This window comes from Magallana gigas, chromosome 3 (assembly GCF_963853765.1).
Source record: "Magallana gigas chromosome 3, xbMagGiga1.1, whole genome shotgun sequence".
Classification (NCBI taxonomy): Eukaryota; Metazoa; Mollusca; class Bivalvia; order Ostreida; family Ostreidae; genus Magallana; species Magallana gigas.
Genome location: NC_088855.1, coordinates 58,572,246 through 58,588,030, shown reverse-complemented (window position 1 = coordinate 58,588,030; position 15,785 = coordinate 58,572,246). Strand labels below are relative to the sequence as shown.

General features: G+C 30.1%; 1 long non-coding RNA gene across 1 annotated transcript in view; it reads left to right on the top strand.

The window, feature by feature from the left end:
- The window catches only part of LOC105338623 (uncharacterized), a 39,820-nt gene extending 24,790 nt beyond the window's left edge, over nucleotides 1–15,030 (top strand). The window contains exons 2-3 of the long non-coding RNA XR_004604213.2: nucleotides 13,235–13,434; nucleotides 14,882–15,030. This is a non-coding gene — a long non-coding RNA (uncharacterized lncRNA). The remainder of the gene's footprint in view (nucleotides 1–13,234; nucleotides 13,435–14,881) is intronic.
- Nucleotides 15,031–15,785: the final 755 nt, after the last annotated feature.

Below are 15,785 nucleotides of genomic sequence, written 5' to 3'. Positions count from 1 at the left end.
TAGCCATTGTCTAACTTAATGTAAAATGATACATACTGTATATATTAAGTTTACTTTCATGTCATTTGTACATTATTTGTAAATAACGTACTTACTTTTTTTTCTATGTGTGAGTTGGCTTGTCGCCATTTTTTGGGTCAAAGAGTGAATTGAAAAAGCGTTCTTTGCTTGCTTCCTTCTATATTCACCATCAAGTAATTTTAAGAAGAGTTTTGGATGAAAATGTGAACAAATTGTAAAAGTCTTCCATCCAAAATATTGGTCATTCTCTGATCCCTAGGGTCACGGTTACGCTTCAAACTAGAATTCATTTTACCTATAGTCTATACAAATATAGTCTCAGTTTTTAAGAAGAATTTTTCTAAATAACAGTTTGGACTCTCTTTTTCACTTGGCCTATTTGTTAGGGCAGCTTAGTTTGATTAGCTTAGTTCCAGAATATTTTCACATTTCTTGTATTTACGTTTATCAGAGGTTTTTTTCCGGGTTTTTTTTGCAGTTATATAAATCCTAATGTACGTATTCTTAGATATCTAAAAGTGCTAACATGTGAAATTTTAAAAAATTCTGTAAAGTTTGTCAAAAATATCAAGAACATAAATATCTTTAGATGATATCTTGCAATGAAAGGATTGGGCTGTTATATCGCAGTTTGGAAAATTACGCACTTTCCGCACGTTCATGAAAAAATGTATAAATCACACAAATTCTGGGATTCGATTTTTAATTAGTTTATAGTGCGATGATTTGTCAACACTAATTAATATAATTTAATTTCTTTGAGATGACCAAAGATACAGTTCAATTACCAACATATTAAAGACAAGAGAAAGATTTTTACACCTCATCTATTTTTAAGGCAAAAATTTGTTTAGGAAACAAGAGTAAATGTATAAAAGAACGAATAGGCGTTTATTTTTACCGTTGAGAAAGTACAGAGATTTTGCAAAAGGGAGCTGGCTAAAAGTGGTTTCTACCATGAATTGTTAAAAAAAATATAGGTTTTAAAAATAAACCCCACTTAAAAATTCAAATGAAATAAATCAATTTACAATCACATTACAAAAATAAGAGCGTTGCATTTTAGAAATATTTCATTGCTATCAACTAAAAAAAGCATTACAGTGATTTTCTCTTTCATTGATATTCCAAAAGATCGTCTTATGTTTGTAAACATAACTACAGTGTATTTTTTCCTCATCATGTCTGTTCATAAGCACTAAATCCATTTGAAATATGTTGTACATTGATCATTTTCGGTTCTGGCATTGCCCTTTTTTAACAAATTCTACTTCTTTTTAAAATAGTAAATTTGCTACATGCATTTTAACAAGGTAAAACGACGAAAGACATTTTTCAGCAATGCGATGCATGCCGTTTTTTGATAATATAAGACTCACAAGTTGTTCTTCATGTCTAAATTTTTGAGTAAAAAAAGTAAAAGTACAATTTTATTAGCTTTTTAAGCGCTGATTCTATAAATAGATCTGTGTGAAAAAATCATTGAAATTGGATTTTCTTTCTTATTAAATAGTCAGTATATTAGCTTTTCTATTAGTTCATATCTTTATATGAAGTCTTCATAATATGTAAAAATCAGAAATATTTTATTATTGTAGGCATTAAAAAATAATCAAAATACCTTCAAAATTAGATTTAAGAAAATTAGAGGAAATGCAGGCTAAGTAATCTCAATTTTAGTTTACATATTTATTCTAATTAAGTAGTATAAGATGATAGACATTCTGATACTCTTTTATTTAACTGAAGAAAAGAAACTTCATATCTTTAACAGATGTCTACATAACATCAGATAGCTTCATTTATTTTTATTATCCTTCAAGTTGAGGAAAAAAATAGTGACCTTGACCTGACCTTAATGCGAAAACAAGATGGTCAAAATTGATTAAACTGATAGAATTATTTGATTATATGATCTGTTTGACTGTGTAAAAATATAAATTTCTTTATATAAGAATAATGTTTGATAAAGAGAAGACTAATTGCTAAACACTGATGAAGTAAAGTGAATACTACTATTTAGAAAGGATTTATCTCTAAACAAACATTTTCATATTTTTGGGTTATCTATTTTCAACGTTCTAAACATACGAATTTACAGACTGACATTATAACTTGCATGAAAGAAAAATGAATGTACCATGTAAAAAATTACGATTTTTTTTATTTTATTCTGATCACTTTTTGTCTCTCTGTTCGTCGGTAAACTGTTCACATTGTTTTACTTCTTTAGAACCACTTGGCAAATTTCAACCAAACTGTGCACAAATCATCATGAATGAAGGAGATTTAAGCTTGTTAAAATGAAGGACCACGCCTTCTTCCAAGGGAAGATCATTAGGAATTATTGAAAATTGGTTGGTATAGTCCAAAAATCGTCTTATCAAAATCATTTGGCCAGAAAAGCTGACACTTATGTGGAAGCATCCTCTGGTGGTGTATATTTAAGTTTGTTCAAATTATGATTCCTAGGGGTAGGATGTGGCCTCTATGGGATGGTCGAATTTTAACTAAGGAATGTATAGAGAAAATTTAAAGATCTTCCCCAAAACAATTTGGTCAGAAGAGTTAAAACTTGTGTGGAAACATCCTCAGGTAGGTAGATTCAAGTTTGTTAAAATCATAATCACTGCGGGTAGTGTTTGGCCACAATTTGATGCAATTTTCACATAGAAATATGTAGAGCAAAATTTAAAAATCTTTTCAAAACCATTTTTCCAAAGGGTAGGGTAGAGTGGGGCTACAATGAGGGAGTCGAAGTTCTACATACAGGAATATGAATATTAACATCTTTGAAAATCTTCTTCAAACCATTTGGCCAAAAATTGGTACCTGTGTGGATGCTTCCTCATGTAAGGTAAATTCAAGTTGATTCAAAACATAATTCACTAGGGTAGGGTGGGATCACAATAGGGGGTCGAATTTTTACAGAGGATAAGAAGAGAAACATCTTTGAAAATCTTCTTCTTAAAACTAGTTGGCCAGAAAATCTTAAACTTGTGTGGAAGCATCTAGCTCAGTAGAGTAAATTTAAGATTGATCAAAAAATGATCCCAGGGGATAGGGTGGGGCCACAAGAGAGTCAAATTTTTACAAAAGAAAATATATAGAAAAAACTTTAAAAAATCTTCTTCTCCAAAACAAATTAGTCAATAAAGCTGTATATTTAGTTAAGGTATTTCACTCCTCACGTTTTGATGATCATTATATTTTAAATGAATTTAATTTTATCTATTTAATCATCACAAAAGAATAATTATTTCATAATCACACAACATTCATAAAGAAAATCCATTTGAATTCAAGAAACAAACAAATTTTGGGGGAACTATTTTTTCGTGCGGAAGGTTTTTTAGACGAAAATGACAGAAACAAGCAATTGCATGAATTTTCAATATACATTTCTTTTTATCATATTTTATTCATTATTCACATTTTTTAACATTTAATAGGTTTGTAACATATTCTATAGGTTCTCTGTGACATGTACAAAATTAAATCTTGAGAGAGTGATAGACGTTTAGCATAGAACATGCAGATATATATAAAATGTCTGAATTTTTAAATCCGAATTTTACGAGAATTTTACCTTTGAAGCCATATATCTAAAATTTGACATCACTGACCCCCATCTTTTATTATGTCAAAATGATACTGAATACATATCTAGGCAAACTAGATATTCTTATAAAATTCTTGTTATTCAAAAAGTTTTTATTTCAAATCAAATTGTAGCTATAATAAAAAGTGTCTATCTTATGTACAAAAAGGTCACACAAAATTATATGCAGCTTCGTACAATTTGTTGTAATTTATCTATTCAGTGGGACCATTGTACATAATTAAAAACAATATTTAAAGAAGTAAGTTTGCTTAATCAAAAATACTGACAACTAATCCTAACCAACCTTTTTGCATTTTAGATGCAAAAAGGTCAAATTAAATTGGCCATAACTCAGAGGGATGAACACTGACCCCTAATTATCTTTGTTTTTTTTAAGTATGTTTTGTCTATAGGTTTCAATGGTATACTTCTGAAGAAATTCTTGATGCCAGAACATTGAGGAGTGGGATACCTTAAAGCAACCTCATATAGTGTAGATTCAAGTTTGTCAATATCACGATCTTGGCGGTAAGAGTGGGGCCACAATGCGGGGGGGGGGGGGGTCAAAATTTTACAAAGGTATATATAGAGAAAAATTAAAATATTAAAAAACATTTGCCTAGAAAAGCTGTCCCTTTAATGAAAACAACCTCAGATAGTATTGATTCAAATTTGTCAAAATCACTACCTATAGGGTTAACCGTTAGGTTGGGCCCAATAGGGGGTCTAATTTTACATAGGAAAATTGTTTAAATTATTTTCGAAAAACTCAAATGTTATAATACATGGTAATACTTATATGCAAGCATGTTGATATATGATTATTTTTTAATTGTTTAGACTGTGGCCCCTGGACAATTTTTGGACCCCACAAGGCGTTAAAAGTTTGACGTAGGTTTACAAGTTTAAGTTAGACCTTCTTGATAACTTCAGAGTCAATATGCTATATGATATTATACTGTTAGAAAAGGGGCATAATATTCAAGATGAGAATATCTTGAGAAAAATTTGAAAAAAAAACTTTTTACGCATGATCTATTCTACTACATTGTTTAGATATTTTGTATACGTCTCAATAAAAATGACTTTATTATGGCTATTGTTGTCAAGGTGAGCGGTGTGGCCCATTAGCCTCTTGTTTGCCAAAAAGAACAACTCGTATATCAAAAGTTATTGACATTTCAAACTGTCTCAAAATCCATTATTCAAGATCACAATTCCTTTTAACGATGCATTCAATAAATGAGTTATCTTCTAGTAATTAAACTTAAATATTTTTTTTCAGAAAGTGCATTTTAAAACTATAATGAAAAGAAATATGTTGGATGTAATAATCAGATGATGAAATTAAAATTGAAACCAAAGCAGTTTTGATTCTAATGAGAATTCAAAAAAAAATTTCCAGCTAAACATATGTACCTCTTTACTTGTTATCTTGGTTAAGATGTGTATGCTGTCTTTTGTTTATCTAATAAGAAGTCGTACATAGTGTAAGTACCATTACAATTGTCATTACACAATCAAATAGGGTTAATGATAATTGGTCTGAATTCTTTTAAAGTTTGGACGATGAATACCTAGTATACATGTATAACTTAACTTTAACAAAAAGTATTAAGAAAACTTTTAGAAAAAGTGATTTATTATCTTATGTAATTTGGTATTGTACTATATACGATGTAATTCGCCCATTTCTATCTTTAATCAGCTGAAAATTATTTTCTAAAGTTTTTCCTAAACGATATCGACAATCCGCACCATTTTTCTGAGATGTTCATTTTCAGAATTGATTCTAAAAGCTTTTTACATTTCGAGTCATCCCTAATAACTCCTCCAACTAATATAGCTTTAAGTGCTGCATCCAAAAAAATCATTTTAGTATTCCGTGACTGCAATCTTGCACGGCATTACGTTTCTTTAATCTACGTACTAAAACAACAGGTTAGGAAATGGAAAATATCATATTGAAATGTTTTAAATGATTAAGTATTTGGGTATTTAAGGATATTCCTAATGTATCATTATTGATTGAAATTCGCCCAATAAGTGTTAATTTTCTTGATTTTTGTGGGAGAAAGGTAAAATACATCGTTTGATGATTTTTGGTATGAATCTAAACAGTTTTTGGATCTTTGTAAAATTTGATTTTAAGCCTGACACTTGTGCAAAGAAGTTTAAATTAAGTCTATGTTTACCATGATAATTTTTTTTTCATTTTTTAATAGTGTTACAAAATTTTTACATCAAAGTAGAGAAAAGTATGTGAAAATTGAATTGCTTTGTTTTTAACCTGAGTAATACCGGTATAATGAAATAATACCACTTTAGGTAGTTTTGAAACAGACAACCTTTGTTTTTGTTTTCATTAAAAACGTATCAATAACGATGTTAAATGGAGTTTATACGTAAAACAAACCTAACTCAAGTCAGGATCTAGGCCAATATCCATGCCACACACACCAAATTAAAAGTGAAATAGATTAAAATTCATCTTGTTTCTTACTTATTTAGAATTGCGAGTTATTAATTTGATTATGAAGAATATTTTTGTGTATTTCATGGCATTCTCTAATTTTCGATTTTATGCTACATATCTAAGGTTTTATAGATATCCTATAATTTTATGTATAAAAACATTACAGAAACCGGAATCAATTATTGTACACATGAATACGTGTTTTTTGTTTTTCGAATCTTTGTTCAAACAACATGTAAAGTGTGATTCATAAGTTCAAACTGAAGTTTGTCAGATTGTCAGATGGCAACAGCTGGCTGTCATCTTCATAATGAATTTCGACGCAAGCTAAAATGGCAAAGGTAAACATCTAAAGAAATTGTTGGAAATTATGGCCATTGCAAGCAGTAAGCATTTACTTAACAAGGAGAGATATTCCATCACCCACCCCCATCCATCCACTCCTCCTAAAAATACATAACTGAGTGTTATAGTTGTGATTTATATTAGATTATACGGATACAGAGTACAATGAAACTTATATTTCTGTTCAGGTAATAATATCATTCAAGATTTTGTGTCTAGAGCAAGGGTTATTAATTTCAAATGATTAGGGCACGGGTAATTATTTTCATGACCCTTCACTCATTTTCCGGACTTCCTAAACACTTACATGTATTTGTGGTTCATAGTTCTTTCTGATCTTATAAACATAAATAGCTGATTTAGAAAATTTAAATTAAAATCATATTGAACCCATTACATTTTTTGTATTTTTTTTTATTGAACCAACCTTCTTTTCTGTTGCGTTTGCTTATCAATAATCAGGGGGGTCTTATGATCTGCACATTAAAGTTTATCTTCATCTCATTTTGCCAAATGAAATTTTTTTCCCACACTTTCATATTAATATGCAGAACAGTGTTTGTGATTTAGCTCTATAACTTAATGGCACATTTTGTAGAATATAAAACTAATCGATAGATAACTAGCAGTAAGCAAGATTAAGTAATTAATTAATCTTAAAATTACATTTTTTGGGGTCTTCAAACAAAAAATAGAGGTTACGAAAAATAATTTTATTCCATTGCTATTAAGACTTGTTTCTATTTAAGTCCTTGAATCTACAGTAAGGAATTAAGACTAGACTAAGTGCTTCTGTTAAAAGGAATACATTTATCTGTCAGCAGCTGACAAAAAAAATGGTTGGCATTTGGCATCTGACATTTCATTGTCGTACAATAAACTCCATTGAATAGACTTTTTCAGCTCTTCTGAACCAAAGACACAAAATTTTAACATTTACTTTTGGATTATTAAAGTCTAGGGTGTATTTTAAATGCTATATCGTAAGTGGAATGTCAAATATTGAATGACAAGCAATATACAAGATCAGAATTCTTTGTTTTGTTAACAGAACTCGAGTCTTGTTAATGTTTAAATTGTGTTGTATTGGTGTAAGATTTTATTAAATGTTGCTTTTTGGTTGATAATTGTATTAATGGACACATTAAATTAGTTTATATAGATTTCCACGAGTAATTTTGTCAAAAGAAATGTTAATTTCTTACTTTACATTATTTGGAAACAAATAGAAGTATCGAGCTTTGTTTTGCATAACAATGAATTCTGACCTCTGTATCTCATTAGTATCTTATCTTCTAACATTAAAAAATTTTGTCAATCATTCAAAATGCACAAGTAAACCATTTTATACATGAAACTTGGTACAAAACATCCTTATGAAACTCCATGTCATAAAAATAATGGGCTAAATTCTTTCTAAAAAGGAGATAATTATTAAACAATGGACACATAAGATGTAAGGCTTAAAATATCTTTTTTTCTCAGAAACCCCTGCACCAGAAATGCCAGTATTTATATCAGCACTACTTAAAATAGTGAAAATTCTTAATGTCAAACCGTGGTCCCGGAACCAATACTGGTGTCCCAGAAGGTGTCCATTGTTCAATATTAATATGTATAGGATTTTTCTAACATTTTCTTCTCAACAATAACTATGCTAAGATTTGTGATATGACTAGCCAAGCATCCTTAGATATTACAGATTATAAATTGTTCAAACCATGATCACTAGCTCAATACTGGTGCTCAAAGAGGGGTTCAAATTTTAACATAAAAATATATAGGGACTAACTCATAAGAGAAATTTGAAGGGAAACTTCTTAAAAGATCTTCTTTTAAAAGAAATGCAATGCCATATTTTGTGAGTTCACTATGCATGCATCTGCAGAAAGGGTTGATTGTAAAGGCGCCAATAGTATGGCCCGAGAGGTATTTCAAATTTCAATATAGAATGTATAGGGAAAATGTTTGACAATCTTCTCGAGAATTACAATGCCTTTATTTGTGATATAACTATGCAAGCGTCGCCAACGGGTGTTAAGAAGAAGGTACAGGGGTTTTTTTCAATATGTGTCCGAAAAACAAAGGTTTAAAACTCTTGAAACACATATTGAATAGGTGTGTGTAAAAAGTACTAAGTAAGTCACTTTTATTCTCTTTTCAAAAGAAAATAAAAATCTTAACATTCTGGCATATTCTTAAAATGTAGTCAAAATTAAGAATCAAACTACTGAAGTACTGACGGGAGTTGATTTTATCGATTATTATTTATTTTAAAATCAACGATATGTTATTTTGCATGCATGGCAAGTAAATTCCTATAAGTATTTGAATTACGCGCATTTTTTATAGGCCTACTATGAATTCTACTACAGGAATTTCCTGAAAATACAATATCAATCATGTTGTGTAATATTCAAAGAATTAGTCCATCAAACTACGTATCAGTAATCGAAATAGTTATGAGAAATTGCATGGATCCAAGCAAAATTGAACTCTAGTCTCGTTCATTCGGTAAACGCACTATCAATATTTTGCATACCAAATTGAGACACAGTTGTATTTTGAATTATGATCTGTACAGAAGAAACATTATTGAATCACCTAATTGTGTTTGTGGTCAAAAGGAGGATGTTTATCATTTTTTCTTTGTGTGCAAGAATTATGTAAATGCTAGAATCAATCTATTTGAACTACTTTTTAATAGGCTTGAAGAAACAATCTTAATTAATTCACATTTGCTTCTTTGGGGTAGTGACAGTCTGTCTTATAATACAAACTGCTTTATTTTTCCAGCACTTCAAAATTTTATTAAAGAGTCTGGAAGATTTAATAACTGATTTTTCTTGTTTATGCTATTTTATACTGTATGTCAACATTATTTATTATATATTTGCAAATACTTTGTAAATGCATATTTATGAATATTACTACTATAAATTTAATAACTATAAGTAACATGTAACAAAAATGATAATTGTGTATATTGTATGTATTATCATTAAGAGAGGAACACGTAAGTTGTAGGAACTTGTTTCCAATCCTCTTGTGTAATTACACAATAAAATATGTTAAAATGAAATCAAGTGAAATCGCAATATGAAGCTGTAAATGAATATTATTGTGGGCGATGGCTGCTGACACATTTTCCTGTTAGAGAAACTACTAAAAACATTTATGTCGTCTGCCCGGTTTTAAATGCACTACGCACATTTATGAAGTTTTCAGGTCAACTTTTCCTTCGATACGTCGATCAATAGAAAAATCATCAAATTCATATGAACTTAATTAAGATATGATATCCAAATGAAAAGTAAGTTTCAATGATCTTTTTAAACATTGTTATTATGTTTTGTCAATAAATGAGAACTTTGGCGAGTTTTACAATATTTTGGAAGACTTCCGTGTCTAAAAATTGAAAAAGTGATACCAAAACTGTTTTTCAGGTGAGCGGGTGGCCCATTGGCTCTTGTTCAAATTGTGATATATAGCAGACTAAAACTTTTATTCTAGCGCCAGTTTCATTCAGATGAACATCATCCTTTGTTTAAACAAGTCTATTTTTAAGTTTTTCAAAGCCATTAAATTGAAATTCCTGTATGGGTACAAGCACGAACTAGAGGGTTTTTCCCCTTTTTTGGGGGGAGGGGGAGGGGGTCTTTTTTATTTTGTTTACTTTTTTGAATTTATTTGAGGTCTCGTTTTACGGTTTCAGCTAAGTCAAAGTACGTTTTTTGAGAAATAGACAAACATTTTCGTTGTATACTTTGTTGTACTTGTTGTCCACTGCTCACCTTTTTGCATTCTCCAGAACCATATTTTGCGCTAAACATCCTTTGGTAAAGGAATTTGCTCAAATAAAAGGCCATAATTACTTCAAAATCTAGATATATAAGAGAAAGTTAAATATCGTGATGTATCTTTTTCTGGATAGAACCAAAATTAGAGTATACAGAATATATAAAAAGATATCTTCACTTATTGATTACATGGAAAATGTTTGTTCTATTCGTGAACCCCATTGCCAACGAAGGGGTCCTTTTTGTTTTCAAAGTTTTGTTATACTCTTATAGAAATTAGTAGAAATCATCTTAAAAGATTACTCTTCCGAAGAATATGAAGGTCGCTATTCGTGAAATTAATAAAGATTGTATAAAGTATACCAAAATTATAAGTTAAGACATGCCGATATTCATGCGTGTCAGATAGAAGTCCAAAACGGAATAGGGGGCTTTTTTTTAGAAGATTTAGAGAGGTATTCTTTTGAAGTAAAAAAAGGTTAACATGTGTTAAATCATTATTAAATGGAATTAGTATGGAAATGTAACAGATTAATTCACTCGTTATCTTTGGAACAAAATTTAGGGAAGGTAAATTTTAGTTCGAAAATTATTGGAAAGCTCTCTTAGACCATGATAGACCGCATATTGTGCATAAGTCATCAAAGAACTCATTTCATTGTATATATTTACATCATTCTTTTAAACCATTAGATATTAAACCTTGGTTAAACGCCCTCTCTAGCTTATCAGGTTTCAATACACGGCTAGGGTTTTTTGCATTGAACAGTACCCGAATGATAACGCTGAAAAATTGTGCGAGATATTCCTAGTGCCTTCCGAATGGAGAAAAGATGTCAACATTTCCCATTAGGGGAAATTGGGTAAATGGGACACTTTTCGATGAAATTTCAAACTACTCAAAAATGATGTATGAATTCTCATATTCTTAAATGCATTAAACTGTTCTGCATTAGTGTTAGATAACGGTAATAAAGTTTTGTTTTGTTTTCAATGGATAAACATAAACAAAAAAGTTTATATTTGTTTCTTATTTTCCCAGTTACCCCTATATGTTAGGGTAACTGGGACAACCGTTCATTTGCAGAATGTCATTGGTACGTTTGTTTTCTTAAGACTTGTGAACACTTCTAATGCATTCGAATACAATTTTTTAGGAGTTGAACATAACATATTCAATATACTAGTACCTAGGCCGTAACGCCAACGCATGGAAGGGGTGTTTAATGACTAATGTGTGTGCTTATTGGTTTTATAGTTTTGACAATTGTATGCACGTAAATAAAATACCTTTGCTGATAAAATTCTATGAATTTTGTGTAAAATATCAAATTATTCTTTAAAACGGTGTATTATCAACTTTTTTGTAAACGGTTTTTAGCTTTCATTTTCAATTCAAAATGAATATGTTTTAATTTTTTTTTCGTGCGGAAGGGTTTTTGGGAGTTGATTTTAATCAACTCTCCTTTGCACTTACTCGGGCAAACCAAAAGTGAAACAGTGTTTAGACCTAAGCACAAATCAATACCGCTGACAACACTTAGTTCCTGAAAATAATCGATAAATTCAGATGCAATGTTTTTCAAGAAAACCTACTTATTAATACCATGAAAATAGTAAGATTTTAAATGGTACAAATAGTTTAGATATTTTTTGAAGACGTATGTATTCATACGCTAGACTTTTATGTACTAGTCTCGTTCAACCAGACGCTCGAATGTCTCCGTTAATATCCGACAAAACAGAGTCTCTCTTGCTTGTCGGAGATAAACGGAGACAGTCGAGCGTTTGGTTGAACAAAACTAGATTTCAATCTTGCCTGGATCCATACAATTTCTCAGAAATATTTCGATTACTGATACTACTTGCCATGCAAATCACATATCGCTGATTTTAAAATAAATGATAATCGATAAAATCAACTCCCGTCAGTACTTCAGTACTTTGATTTTTTAGACGAAAATGACAGAAACAAGCAATTTTATGAATTTTCAGTATACTTTTCTTTTTATCATACTTTATTCATTATTCACATTTTTCATATTTGATAAGTTTGTAACATATTCTATAGATTCTGTGTGACATGTACAAAATTAAATCTTGAGAGAGTGATACACGTTTAGCATAAGATCATGCAAATATATATAAAATGTCTGAATTTTTTTAAACCAAATTTTGCGAGAACTGTACCATTGAAGCCGTATATATTTGACATCACTGACCCCCATGTTTTATTAAGTCAAAATGGTACTTCTCAAGAAATTCTTGATACAAGAACATTGAGGAGTGCAATACCTTAAACGAGTTCTACCAAACGTAATTCAACTAGAATTTGGTATATTTTTCACCGAGAATGGACTCTTTTAAACGGCCACTGTCGTGATACATGTAGTAATTTGCCTACACCACTTCTTTAATTAACACCATTGCGCACGCATAAAGTATAAAAACAACAAAATTCTAGGCCGATACAATATTATACATGTTTCTTTTTACTAAAAATAACGCATGCGTGTTGAATTTAAAAAAATTCAGGTTGTATAGAAAAGTAATCAAAAATTATTCCATCCAAAATTTGACAAAGTTAGTATTGTTAGAGTATAGAGTATACATAACATTGGTAAATGATTTGTAGATTTTTATTATTTTTGTATTTTTTTTTTTTTACGAAAATCCGGTTTTTTTTCTTCCATTAAATTTAGTTTAGCTCAGTCGACACATATATAATACATAAATAAATCAACTAACATTTTAAAAATTATCTATAGATTTAAAAAAAATTTTTAATGAAATTTCATATTTAATCGGCCTATATTTAATCTTTTATGATGAAAATCAAAAGTTTTGTTTCATTTTGATGAAATACTTTTTGTCTATCTTCTGCAAGCATTGCCAAACAACGCTGGAAATCATATTCCAAAATATACATTATATGTACTCGATGATTAATGCCTTGTTAGGAATATATCATACTTACCGGGTTTTTAGTTATTTTCAGGAAGTAACAACAGAGTTGTCTCTCTTGTCGCAAACGAAAAAAGGACAAAATGGGACTGGTAGATGTTGTCTACAGAGGAGTTTTCAGGCGGTCCTCGACATTCGCCGTAGCTATTCTTGGCGGGGCCATCGTCTTTGAAACATACTTTAACGAAATATGTGATAAATGGTTGGCACAACATAATGCAGGCGTAAGTATTTGACCTTGTTTTCGGAAGTTCGAATTTCCTCCTTGGAAATTAAATCATGATTTGTTAAAACTTAAAGTGTTTAATCTATTTACCAAGATATAATGTATAAATATTCTGTTTCATTGTGATTTAGTTACACACATTTATATTGCCATTTATAAGCAAGTTTTTTTCTGTAACCCTGCTGTTTCGGGGATTTGAAGACCCATCAGGTACAGACAGTGTTAGATTCACTTCTTGGGGATCAATCTCACAAACTGCAGGGTTTCCAAAAAAAAAAATGCTTACCAGTTGTTGTTCCTTTAATGTATATGTACGCGGAATCATTAAAAAATATACCAAACACATTATATACACTTTGCACAATTAATTTTTATTTATGGAATAAATTAAATATTCTAATCTCATGAAGATCCGACAAGACAGAAATTTTTTTACTAACGTGTCTCCTGAATCTCATACCAGTGCCACACAAAGACATCAGTAAAAAGTTTTCAGACTCAACGAATCTTGCAGGGATTATACTTTATTTCTCTGTATTAACATTATATTTGTCAGCTATAAGTCTACTGGCGTGCGCTCAGTTTTCGCCAAGTACCAATTCTCACCAGTGCATTGTGACGTCATATATCAACACATAAAATTATATACGAAAAATGACGTCACTATGTACTGTAGAGAGACGGTACTCGGCAAGAACTGGTCGCACGCCAGTAGAGTTTCTGTTATATCAAATGAGGAATACGAACAAATTATATTTCTAACTGATAATGTCTTCATATAATCGTCCTGAGCATTATACTATTACAAGACATGACATAGAAAACAGGCAGATTATTTAACATGAACTAGGCACTTTTCAGACTTGAGTTTGTTTTTTTTTAAATTATAAAAGCCATTTTTTTGCATTAATAAATTGCTTTTGTGTTGTTTTTTATAAATACCAGTGTAAGTTAATATATTTCACTGATTGTCCATCATCAAAACTGATTCCTTGCTAAAAGGTACATCAGTCTCGCGATCTAAAACAAATTTGATTGGCCTTATTAGGAAAAACACTTAGCAATAAGAGCTGATAAAACCCACTTGTGCTGTATATTTTCTTTTTTCCATTTCTCTACAGGAAGTGATCATTCTCTAGATGGGTGCTTAATCCTAACTTACTCTTTTCTCTTTTTATATGTTCGACTAGTACGAGACTGATGAGAAACTTTTAACCACTGTGCATATATGCGGAGTTTATTTGTACTCATCAAATAGAGTTATTTTAATATCTAATGAAAAACTCTGGTATATAATAATGGAATTGTGAAAATGATTCTAATATAAGGTATAATTTTCAAAATATTAAAAAGATACCTTATTTAAATATGGATATATATATATAAATCCTTTAAAGGCTTTCTATTTCTAGCTCTTTATTTTTTCTGTTTTCTTTTTTTTTCAGAAGCGGTATGCAGACATGAGAAAGCTTTATCCTATAGAGTCTGCAGAAGAAAGTTAGAAAAAACTGTTGTGATGGAAAGACTGCAGCCTGTGAATTTTTAGGATAAACAAATATTTATGTTTCACTCTTGTTCTGATCTGAACGAAAAAGTCAACATGGTGATTCAATACATGTTATTAAACTTATGGCTTTTTTTTTTTTTTATAATTCATGCCGGCCCTGTTTTATGTATTCCCTAATAGAAGTTTAAACGTAGTTAAATGAAAAATTGATTTTAAAAAAAAACATCATCAGAAGAATAATGCTAGGATTTTGTTTACCATAACTCTAATCAGGTGATAAATGGGACCTAGACACTATTTCAGATGAAAATTTTATTTTTGATTTCTTTTTATAAAATGGTTTACTTTTGTATTTTGAATTATTCACCAAAATTTGAATGTTAGAAGTCATGTTACAAGCGAGATGCAGAGGAAAGAAGTTGTTGTTATGTAAACAAAGCTCGAGTCTTATAAGTTTGTTTACAAATACTGTAAAGTAAAGAAATTGCCATTTCTTTATCAAAATAACTTGTGGAAACAAGATAGACTGATTCAATGGGTTCATGAACAAACAGCAACATTAGATTAAAACTTATACTAATAACATAACGGGACTCAAACTTTGTTTACAAAACAAAGAATTCTACCCTCTGTAACTCGATATTTGATTTTCAAATTTTGTCAAAGCATTGAAAACATCTATAATAACATTTCTAGACATAAAAATTGAAAAAATAAATTTTGAAAATGTTGAGCTCAAATCGTGTCAAGTCCCTTTAAAGTAAAATGTTCCAGTCCTTGTATTGAGTTCATGGATACTTGTTGACAGTGCATTGATGTGGAGTTGAAATTTAAAAGTAGTA